At 45.8% G+C, this 12466-nt stretch overlaps 1 protein-coding gene across 1 annotated transcript in view; it reads left to right on the forward strand.

Moving 5' to 3' along the window:
- The window catches only part of LOC140106172 (uncharacterized), a 41560-nt gene that overhangs the window by 22963 nt on the left and 6131 nt on the right, over positions 1 to 12466 (forward strand). The window lies entirely within an intron of this gene.

Below are 12466 nucleotides of genomic sequence, written 5' to 3' on the forward strand. Positions count from 1 at the left end.
TCTATAGGTTTTAATAGATGTTAGAAAAATTAAAACCTTTTGTACATAAGAAAAGAATGACCTCATTTTGCCCTAATCCGGCGCCAATAACTTTTTATTCTTCGTTGTACGTTGCTGGGTTCAGCCTCATCTTTTGCAGGACAAACTGACATTCTTTTTGTTTCATAAGATTTTATTGAGTTTATAGAACTAAACATTAGAACAACCAACAGAAGAGACATATACATCAGTTTACAGTTATTGTCATCTATATACAGGATACTTGTGGGGCACGGTATAGCTTACAGCAAGGAGTTTCTTTGCCCTTTTTTTAAATATTTAGGGACTCCTGCAATGCATTTCATAGAGCACATATACTGTATATAAGCGAGTATAAGACGACCCGAGTATTGGTCGAGGCCCTTAATTTTACCACCAAAACTGGGAAAACCGGTCGAGTATAAGCCGAGGGTGGGAAATGCATTGGTCACAGACTCCCAGTATATAGCCCGCCCCCTGTAGTATATAGCCAGCCCCCTGTAGTATATAGCCTGCCAGCCCCCTCTGTAGTATATAGCCTACCAGCCCCCTGTAATATATAGCCTGCCAGCCCCCTGTAGTATATAGCCTGCCAGCCCCCTCTGTAGTATATAGCCTACCAGACCCCTGTAGTATATAGCCTGCCAGCCCCCTGTAGTATACAGCCAGCCCCCTGTAGTATATAGCTAGCCAGCCCCTTCTAGTGTATAGCTACTCCCTGTAGTATATAGCCTGCCAGCCCCCGAAGTATATAGCCAGAGAGCTAAAAATAAACGTACATACTCACCTTCCCGCGCCAGCATCAGGGAGCAGCGCCGGGATCGGGGAGCATCAGGGAGCTGCGTCAAGCATCGGGGCGCCGGAAGGTGAGTATGTACGTTTATTTTTTTATACATTTGAGTATAAGCCGAGGTGAGGTTTTTCATCACATTTTTTTGTGCTGAAAAACTCGGCTTATACACAAGTATATATGGTATCATGAATTAAGAGTTCCTCCTGGAAATTGAAGACTGTGGACAGAGCAGAAAGGACGCTTGGGTGGACCTGGTTGAGTCAGTACACCATGAAAGGTCCAAGAAAGAAATCAGAGTGAGTTAAACATAACAAACTGACATTTTTTATTGCAACCATTTTTGGGCAACTGTAGAATTTTGGGACACAGCGATACCTAACATGTGGATGTTTATGTTTGTATATCTATTTTTATATGCATTATGGGAAAAGGGGTTGGTTTTTTAACAAATTTTTTATTTAACTTTTTTATTTATATTTTAATTCAATTTCTAACATACATACACATAAATGTGATTTCTCCAATCCTGTATTTTCGTGCTGTATGAATCCATAATAATCTATATATGTGATGTTTTGCATCTGTAGGTGCATGTATGTCACTGCATCTACATCGTATCGATATATGAGGATGATGGCTGACTATTGGCTGGCTGACAGAATGCACCTCCCACTGGTTCTGATTTCCCTTGAACTCCATGGGGCACATTTACTAAGGGTCTGCACACCGCATTTCCGTCGGGTTTCCCGACTATTTCTGATTTGCGCCGCATTTAACAGGGGTTTTTGGCGCACGCGATGGGATTTTAGCGCAATCGCGCTGACTTTCATGCGACACAAATCGGGGGGCGTGGCCATCGGACAACCCGACTGATTCGGACTAAGCGCGGGATTTAAAATTCAAATTGTGTCGCAAGACAAGCACTTACATGCACCGGGAAGAAGAAGGTGAACTCCGGGGACCTGAGTGGGGAAGCGTCACATGCAGGATATCGGGCGCACGATCTTAGTGAATCGTGCCGGACTTCATCCTCGTCGGACAACGCACCTCGGGGATTGCGACAGGACCGGGTAAGTATATGTGCCCCCGCGTATGCAACCCGTATTTTATATGTTTTCATAGACTTCTATTGGGTGTACGGAATGGAAATACTGGAGAAAATAGGACTTGCTCTATCATTTTTTTAAGTCTTGCTCACGGTACAGTGGATAATACGGCCATGTAATTGGATACGGTACGTTTAGCATACGGACGTTTTTATACATTCATGTAAAAGAGGCGTGAATCCGTATTAAAGTGATGATTTTCATCCTTACGTGCACATATGGCACCATATCTGTATAAAATACGAGGGGCTGGCAAATGATGGATGGCTGACTATTGGTAGAATGCGCCTCCAAATGGTTCTGGGTATTTCACGTATATACGACAGCATGTGATGCACAACCGTATGCAGCCCATATTTTATAAGTTCCCATTGACTTTTATGGGGCATTCGGACGCATTGGATAATAGGACATGCTCTATATTTTTATACGGCTCATGAAGAGGCATATGAGAAAATATTCTGCTGTGCACTGAAGTGTTGCAAGATAAAGATATGTATTTATTAACCCCTTCAGGACCAGGCCGTTTTCTTTTTTTGCATTTTCATGTTTCACTCCCGTCTTTAAAAATGCATAACTTTTTTTTATCATTCTGTTTGGGGAGCTGTATGTGGCTTGTTTTCTGTGTAACAAATTGTACTTCCTAGTGACAGCATTTCATACTCCATGCAATGAAATTGTAGAAAAAATGCATTTGCGACACAGTTTTTACAGCTTTCACTGTTCACACCAAATGCCACCTCTACTTTATTCACTGGGACTGTACGATCACCGGGATAACAAACTGATACAGGTTTCATTAAGTTTTAATAGATTAAAAAAAAAATGTAAATCTGTTGTGTAAAAAAAATTCTTCAGTTTGCCCCATTCTAACACTATGAGGCTTATTTACTAAGGGTCCGCGGCCGCACTTCCAACGTTTTTGGGATTTGCGCCGCTGGGACAGATATTTAACTCTGGATTGTCTCCCACGCGACCAGATTTTGGCGCGGCTGCGCTGTTTTTTTGCGATCGAAATGGGGGGGGGGGCTGATTCGGATCGAGCGCGGAATTTAAGATTCAAATTGTGTTACAAGACAATGCACTCAGATGCACCAGGAAGAAGAAGGTGAAGTCTGTCGGACCTGAGCGGGGAAGCGACACATGCAGGATATCAGACGCATGATCTTATTGAATCGCGTCAGAGTGCATGATCGTTTGGCACTCCATACTTTGCGTACACCAGCGGCCAATAAATGTGCCCCTATAACTTTTTCATACCTCGGCATAGGGACTATTTTAAGGTGTTTTTTTTTTTTTGCGAGAGATGGTGATGTTTACATTGCTACCATTTTGGGGAATGTATGTATATATTTTTTTTTTTTGTAAAACGGCGAAAAAATGGTGTTTCGGTCTCTTGGGCAGTATTTTCCATTACGGGGTTCTCCGCCAGAAAAATTAATTTTTATATGTCGATAGATCGGAACTTTTGGGAGGTGGCGATACCTGACATGTTTATGATTTTATTTGTTTTTTTTTATATCCGTTCTAGAAAAAGGTTGTCTTTTTTTTATACTTTTTATGATCATTCCTACCATATAATACAGTACTGCAGGATATGGAGGCATCTGTTTGTTGGCAATGTGTTATAGATTCTTCCCAATGAAACGTTCTGGAGTCTCATACAGACTCCAGGCTGCCATGGGAACGGATTATCGCTCTTCAGTGAGGTCATAGGGCAGTGATGGCGAACCTTTTAGAGACCGAGTGCCCAAACTGCAACCCAGACCCACTTATTTATTACAAAGCGCCAACACAGCAATTCTAGCATTAACTTATTAAAATCTTCTCGCTCTGTGCTGCAGCTTTCAGCGGTCCTTATCCACACCTCATCTTCCTGCCGTCTCATGTATGGGTGTCACGCCCTGGGCTACCTGGGCTGGCAGAAGGATCTCTTAAGCCCTGTCTGGCAAATTCTGTGCTGGGGCCACAGCCCGAGTGCCCACAGAGAGGGCTCAGAGTTCCACCTCCGGCACCCGTGCCATAGGTTCGCCACCACTGTCATAGGGAGTAACGATCTAACCCAAGATTGGGACGCCAACACTCCATTGGAAATTACCTGCCGCCAGTGGCAGGTAGATAGTTAACCCAAACTGGCACCTATCACAGTGTTAGCGGTGGGTGTTGGCTGCATAATGCACACCCACCGTGTATAAAGAGGGCTCAGCCAATGAGCCCTCTGCATATATACTTAAAGGGGTAGTTCCACGAAGACAAGTTTCTTCTATGTACTCAGCACATCAAAGTAACACATTCTCTAATTCACTGTTATTAACAAAAATGCAGCATTTCACAGATATAAGTCCAACCTGTCTCTCTCAGTCCTGCTGATTTCAGCTGCCCCTAGATCTGACCCTGTAACTGCAGACTTAGGGTAGGGTGCCATCTTGATTTTTGTGTGAGATCGTGCACATGAGATTTCTGTGTCTATCTGCTATGTACCTGTATCCACGCCCCCTGCTGTTCTAGCACCAAGCTCACAGACACCGCATAGCTCCAAACCGTCCAGGATTTGCCGGGACAGTCTCATTTTTTTTACCTCTGCCCCATGGTCACGGGCAGCTGGGAGATTGTCCCGGATACTCCCTCCAGGTCCCCCAATGGCTTGGGCTGTCCTGACTGTGTCCGCATAGTATATACTTTCAAAGCCATAACTCATAGTACTGAATGGCTTCTACAGACATGGGGCAGAGAATCCTTTTGAGAGATGTGTCGGGTTAGTCATCAGGAAGACATCACCATCTGTCCATATATGGTGTCTATATCTCCTAGGGATTCCCCAGACACAAGCTATTATTTAATTTTATTAAATAAATTGCTGCCCCGCATTCAAACCCAGACTTCACAGCTCCACCTACCATAGAGAGATAGAGCCTCAATCGAAGACCGATATGTAAGGGTAGGTTGGTAGTGTCAGGGTCAGCCATATTTAGGAAGTGCAGGTGGCACAAAGGGGTCCGTTATTTTGTCATAGAGATGGTTCATTTTTATCTAGGTTCCAATTCAGGATTATTTGGACTTTTATTATTGGAGATTTGAAGGTGGGCTTGAGCTGAAACTACACTGAATGTCAGTTACAAAAGTCTAACTGTGGTTATTCAGTGACAGAGAGATACGAGGTGGTGCTGCACAGCTGCAAAAAAATGTCTTAAGTTGTAATTCGGGGAATAACTAAATCCCCAAAACCCATTACATTCAGCATGTAAGCAGCAGAGGAGAAGAAAGCCTTTCATCACCTGCTCCTCACATATTATACATTGCATTGATTGATCTCACTTTCTTTTCAAGTGGAAACTATAGACCAAGACAAAATGGCTGCCCCATTGTGCTACAATAAAATGGCGCGCACATTATGAGACTCGTTCTCGTGCGCGTACCCGTGTGGCAGCCGTCGCCGAGGCTGAGGTCGGTCAAGTGACGCGCACAGACCGGAAGTCTCTGGGAGTTGTTCCAGGGCGTTATAAAAGAGCTCGTCCTTCCTCGGTGAGTGAGTGTGCGGCGGCTCAGTGTGTGCACAGTGTGTACTGCAGCATGGAAGTGACTGGGAGGAGTATTCATGGCGCCTCTTACTGTAGATTATTACACAGGAAATTACTGCAGACATATTACTGGGTATTCCCACAGCTTTCCCCCTCCTCCTGTATATGTGATATCCCTCCCCCTCCTATATGTGCACTATTCCCCCCCTTCCTGTATATGCGGTACCCCACCCCTGCTGTATGTGCGCTATTCCCCCTGCCCCCTATGTGTATATGCGGTATCCCCCCTCCTGTATGTGCTGTATTCCCTATGCTCCCTTCTTGTGTATATGGAGTATCCCACCCTCCTGTATGTGCTGTATTCCCCCCCCTGCCCCCCCTTGTGTATATGCGTTACCCCCCCCCCCATCCTGTATATGCTGTATTCCCTATGCTCCCCCCTTGTGTATATGGGGTACCCCCCCCCCTGTCCTGTATGTGCTGTATTCCCTATGCTCCCCTCTTGTGTATATGGAGTATCCCACCCTCCTGTATGTGCTGTATTCCCCCCCTGCCCCCCCTTGTGTATATGCGTTACCCCCCCCCCCCATCCTGTATGTGCTGTATTCCCTATGCTCCCCCCTTGTGTATATGGGGTACCCCCCCCCCGTCCTGTATGTGCTGTATTCCCTATGCTCCCCCCTTGTGTATATGGGGTATCCCCCCCCCCATCCTGTATGTGCTGTATTCCCTATGCTCCCCTCTTGTGTATATGGAGTATCCCACCCTCCTGTATGTGCTGTATTCCCTATGCTCCCCCCTTGTGTATATGGGGTATCCCCCCGTCCTGTATCCCCCCCCCATCCTGTATGTGCTGTATCCCCCCCCCCCCCATCCTGTATGTGCTGTATTCCCTATGCTCCCCCCTTGTGTATATGGGGTATCCCCCCCGTCCTGTATGTGCTGTATTCCCTATGCTCCCCCCTTGTGTATATGGGGTATCCCCCCCCCCCCATCCTGTATGTGCTGTATTCCCTATGCTCCCCTCTTGTGTATATGGAGTATCCCACCCTCCTGTATGTGCTGTATTCCCTATGCTCCCCCCTTGTGTATATGGGGTATCCCCCCCATCCTGTATCCCCCCCCCCATCCTGTATGTGCTGTATCCCCCCCCCCCCCATCCTGTATGTGCTGTATTCCCTATGCTCCCCCCTTGTGTATATGGGGTATCCCCCCCGTCCTGTATGTGCTGTATTCCCTATGCTCCCCCCTTGTGTATATGGGGTATCCCCCCCCCCCCATCCTGTATGTGCTGTATTCCCTATGCTCCCCTCTTGTGTATATGGAGTATCCCCCCTCCTGTATGTGCTGTATTCCCTATGCTCCCCCCTTGTGTATATGGGGTATCCCACCCTCCTGTATGTGCTGTATTCCCTATGCTCCCTTCTTGTGTATATGGGGTACCCCTCCCCCCATCCTGTATGTGCTGTATTCCCTATGCTCGGCTCTTGTGTATATGTGGTACCCCCCCCCCCCCCCTCTTGTATGTGCGCTATTCCCTGGTGTCCCCCCACCACACCTGTATGTGCGATTTCCCCCCCTGCATGGAGTGGTGGTTTATTGTCACAAATTGCCTTTCAGTAAGTCTCTATGAGCCGCTACTAAAATAAAACATTTTTTGCTGTCCTCGCTCTGGTGCCCCTTGCAGTCGTGCAGTGATGGCGACGTGTACTGCTCGGGCTTCACTGCATTACTGGGAGATGCCCCCACCTGACTCATCAGACTCCGTCGTGCCCATGGAGGGACTTGGCAAAGGGCGATTTGGGACACTAAAGCACTGCTCCATAAGGATCTGTGGTTTTCTGTCCCAATTCACCCTGACAGCTCATCTTTAAGGGTTAAAGGAACATTCTAAATATAAAACAGCACAAAAATAGTGCATTATTATCCCCACAGTGATTGCAGGAAACGCAATCTGCAAATGAAAACAAAATAGTTACCACAGAATTCCTGTTTTTGGGGTCTCGTTATCTCCTAAAAATGACTGAAAAAGATTTCAGCGCAAATCAACCCCCCCCCCCCCTAAGAGATAAGGGTGAAAGATAGATTGTTGAAGGGTTGTTCCGGTATCTGTGTATCGGGCACATTAGTTCTGCTTGGCAGTGGTCCATAATCTGCAGCAAGTTACATTGCCGCCAACTTTACAGTTAACTTTGCATAAATCAATTGCATCAGGGAGAAGAACCGGAGTCACTGAGGCATCAGAACACATAAACTTCTAGGGAAGGGGCTGAGTGAGATCATGGAGATCAATAAAGTAGATAAGGTTTCTATCTTACCCCAAGTGCTTTATTCACAGTACAGAACAGTGCTCCCCACAAAGGGCCTGAGAGAGATGGAATGACCTAGTGCAGGGGTGGCGAACCTATGGCACGGGTGCCAGAGGCGGCACTCAGAGCCCTTTCTGTGGGCCATTTGCCCCAGCACACCAGACAGAACTCAAAGAATCTACCTGCAGTTGCAAGCCACTTAAAAGATTCTGCTTTCAGTCATATTTTGATACTTGCTTTTCTACTAAGAGCTGTAGGAAGAGGGAGGAAGAGTAGACAGGGCCGAATTATCTTTGGGGGACCTCCTGCTGGCCCCATGATTCTCTGTGTACAGAGGGACACTGGAAAGAAGCTACAATGATGCAAACTTTCCATCTTTCTACTGTGTTGCTGTCCTCAGGAGGCCAATATGATTGAAAGTTATTGAAGAACAGGGAGCAATAAGTTACTGCTTTAATTTTTGGTGGCATCTTGCGATAAATAAGGGGGGTTTGGGTAACAGTTTGGGCACTCGGTCGCTAAAAGGTTCGCCATCACTGACCTAGTGTATTTTCTGTGTGCAGTGTATGGTAGTCGTCCGCACCAGCTCGGAGAATTGGAGAAGTTTATCATCATTGGAGATTATTTTCCATTTGTGTCTCCACAGTTCAGGTCCTGACATCTCCCATCAGTCATTGCTCCTCGTCCTGGAAGACCCACTGAAGATGGCTAAGGAGGAAAAAAAGATGGGGGAGACCATATTAAACCTCACCCTGGAGATTGTTTACCTACTGACAGGAGAGGTGAGGGATTCTGGGAATTTCATAGGAGATCTGGCCGAATAATTCTGCAGTGTTGATCCAGAAGTAGACCCATAAGGCTAATGGCTGCTCAGTAGGAGGAATCACTTCCTGAATTTTCATATGGCTGTCCAGATAAATCCCTGGGTAAATGCCCCATCCCAAGAATCCTGATCACACAAAGGGGTAGCTTTGCTTTCGATTGGGGGGAACATGGGGTCCGGTGTCCAGGGTTCTCTGTACTCTCTCATTCTAGCTGTGGACGAATCCTATTGTAGAAGAGTCCAGGATTGTTGGGTCTACGCAGTGGTGCTGCCTCATAGCAGGAAATAAACGAATGTCTCTGGATTTTATTGGAAGAACAGGACATTGCAAAGAAATAAGAGCAGGTAACCTTCATCAGTAAGAAGATGGATGTGCATATCCTTCTCCTTACTGACAAGAAGCAAGTACCCAGCTGTCCAATGGCTATTGATGAGGAACCAGCCTCATGAGGTCCACCCCACACAGCACCTTTTGGTTAGTGTATAAAAGAATGGGAGTGACTTTTATCTACAGTATCTTGGAGTTATTGATCCATCTCTATTCCTCTGGCGGTGTCCAGCACAGGTCTACACCATGTTATTTCTAAATGGTCGATGCAATAAGAATAAAATTATGAATCAAATTTTATATAACAAACCTCCCATTGATAACAGGATATTATTCAAAATGACTAAAATTGCTGAGATCCGAATTATTCTGCACAGCAGCTTCCAAACATTTTATAGGTTGTAAAGAACTGAAAATGGTCAGTTGTTGAATTTACATTCACTGAAATCAAAAGCTCTTTCACTCCAAAACATCCTAAGAGTGTATGTAACATATGTAAGAGCTTTTGTGAAATCACCTGCATATTTCCTGCATCCATTGAACTTGTGAGTTTTTGGAGAGTTTCCAGTTGAATTTCTTTGCATGATGTCAGAATTGCCTCCAAGAGCAGCTGTTTAATGTGAACGGCATCACAACCTCATAGATTTTTTGTTTGGTGATAGGAAATTCATGAAGACTAATTTTCAAGCATGTCTTGTTTACTGATGAGTGTCGTGCACCCCTGGTCCAGATGGACGGGGTAGTGGATGGTTGGTGGATGACCACCATGTCCCAACAAGGGGCTGACGTCAGCAAGGTGCCAGAGTCCTGTTTTGGGCGGGAATCATGGGGAGAGAGCTGATAGGCCCCTTTAGGGTTCCTGAATCTGTGAAAATGACCTTGGCAAAGTATATAGAGTTTCTGACCCACCACTTTCTTCCATGGTACAAAAAGAAGAATTTTGCCTTCCGGAGCAAAATCATCTCCATGACGGACAATGCACCATCTCATGCAGGACAATGCGCTGTCTCGTGCAGGGCACTGCACCATCTCATGCAGGACAATGCGCCGTCTCGTGCAGGGCAGTGCGCCGTCTCGTGCAGGGCACTGCACCATCTCTTGCAGGACAATGCGCCGTCTCGTGCAGGGCAGTGCGCCGTCTCGTGCAGGGCAGTGCGCCGTCTCGTGCAGGGCAGTGCGCCGTCTCGTGCAGGGCAGTGCGCCGTCTCGTGCAGGGCAGTGCGCCGTCTCGTGCAGGGCAATGCGCCGTCTCGTGCAGGGCAATGCGCCATCTCATGATGCACAGATACCTCTGTGTCATTGGGCATAAAAGGAGTGAATGTCATGGTGTAGCCGCCATATTCCCCTAACCTCGACTCTATAGAGAACCTTCGTATCATCAATCAAAAGATCTATGAGGTTGTGATGCCGTTTAAATCAAAACAGAGGCTCTGGGAGACGATTCTGACATCATGCAAAGAATTTCAAGCAGAAACTCTCCAAAAACTCACTCGTTCAATGGACGTAAGAATTGTGAAGGTGATATCAGAAAAAGTCCCATATTACATGTAGCATGGCCTTTTAGGATTTTTGGGAGTGAAATAGCTTTTGATGTCAGTGAATGTGACCTCTTAAAACAACAAAAAAACATTTTAAGTTCTACCTATAAAATGTTTGGAAACTGCTGTGCAGAATAATTTGGAACTGTGCGTTTTAATTTCTTTTTGAAATTTGAAGAAAATCCTGTTGTCATTGGGAGGTTTGTTCAATAAAATCTCAACCTATACTCTAAGGCAGTGATTTCCAACCTTTTTTGAGCCGCGGCACACTTTTTATACTTAGAAAATCCTGGGGCACACCACCAACCAAAATAGCACAAAATGACACTGAAGCAGTCATATTATACATATAGTTAATAATATAGATTCTAAATTTATTTTACTCACTCATTGTGAAACCTGGGCCTGTTTCGATAAACACAAAAGGGATATCCTGGCAGGAATGGTGGAAAGACACACGCGAAGCTCTTCCTCAACAGTTCTCAGTTTCTCCCTGTTTTTAGTATATGGTGCTGATTATTATGTGGCTCATATACTGCAAAATAAAGGGGAACAATGAGAAGTACTATGGCCATGAGGCCAGAGTACAAGTGCCAGATCATATACTCAGCATATGAGCTGGTACTTGTAGTACTCCAGCCTCATGACTATAGTATTTCTCATTTTACATTTCTCATTGTTATATGCATTATACTGCTGGAGTACTAAAAGTACCAGCTCATATGCTGAGTATTCTGCCAACAGTTCATATACTCAGACAAAAGCTCATATAGTCAGCATTATTGGTGGGCATTACCTTGGCGGTGGGCAAATGCGAGAGTCTCTCCGCTCTCAGGATGATGCGCCGGCCTCGGTGACGTCATTTTGTCGCGCGAGGTTCAAAGCTTGTGCATGTGTTATTGTACACGTCTCCTACATTGTAAGAAGCCGTGACTGTGCATCGCTGCGCATTGCCGGGAAACAAAACACAGGGGCACCATAGTTTGGGGAAATTTCCCCGCGGCACACCCGACCATGTGTCGCGGCACACTGGTTGAAAATCACTGCTCTAATGGATGATGACTTTTATTATACTGACTGTCATTTGCTTCGACCATTTAGGAAAATCAGAGAAGAATGTAATTTACAAAATAATTTGAAACGTGGTGTATAGTGGTTTTCTTTTCCCATGCCTAGGAATGCATAGTAGTAAAGAAGACGACAGGAGAAAGTGTCGCTCCCCGTGGCTGTTCCCAAGCATCACCTGGATGGAGCAAGACCCAGAATCTCAAAACTGAGCCGAAAGTTCACTTATTTATACATGAACAGAAAAACCAGCAGAAGATCCTGGAGATCACCCAGAAGATCCTGGAGCTGCTGAGCGCAGAGGTGAGCGCTGCAGGGAATGCTGGGACACCACACAGGGATGGTGGGTCTGGGTGATGACTGTGTTATTGTGTCTCTCAGCTGTCAGATTCCTCCTTGAAGAAATGGAAGTATCTAGAAGGACATGAGGATCTGTACAAAGATGAGTTCAGTAAAGACGATCTACCTGTCGCATCACCAGGTAACAGGACGCCTGTCACATAGATTCGTCCATTGTCTGATCAGCACCTGCTTACGAAGCACTCACTCTATGTGTTTCTACAGATGGATCCAGTAATGAGAGAAGTTCTAGTCCGCTGGATCCTCAGGATTGCCCAAGAGATAATGAGGTAGATGGAGATAAGGTTTTACCTGTAAGATCTGTGCAGGAGGAGTTACGATTTCTAGTTATCCGCTGTAGACATTTCCCTACTGAGTTGTGGTCAGCTGTGACCCTATCACCGCTGATTGGCCATTGCAGTCACATGTTAGCCACACTTCGGACCCACATGAGATTGCACACAAGTGGACCAGGAGGCCACAGGGACAAGGACTTCCTACTGAATAGATACATTTTTAATCTCTCCCCTGACACCATTTAATGCACATAGGACAATCAGGTTCCCCTTCCTTGTGATTGTGATGGGTCAGAACCAGTGGTCCATGTGCCTTTAATACACAGCCAATTA

This window comes from Engystomops pustulosus, chromosome 11 (assembly GCF_040894005.1).
Source record: "Engystomops pustulosus chromosome 11, aEngPut4.maternal, whole genome shotgun sequence".
NCBI lineage: Eukaryota > Metazoa > Chordata > Amphibia > Anura > Leptodactylidae > Engystomops > Engystomops pustulosus.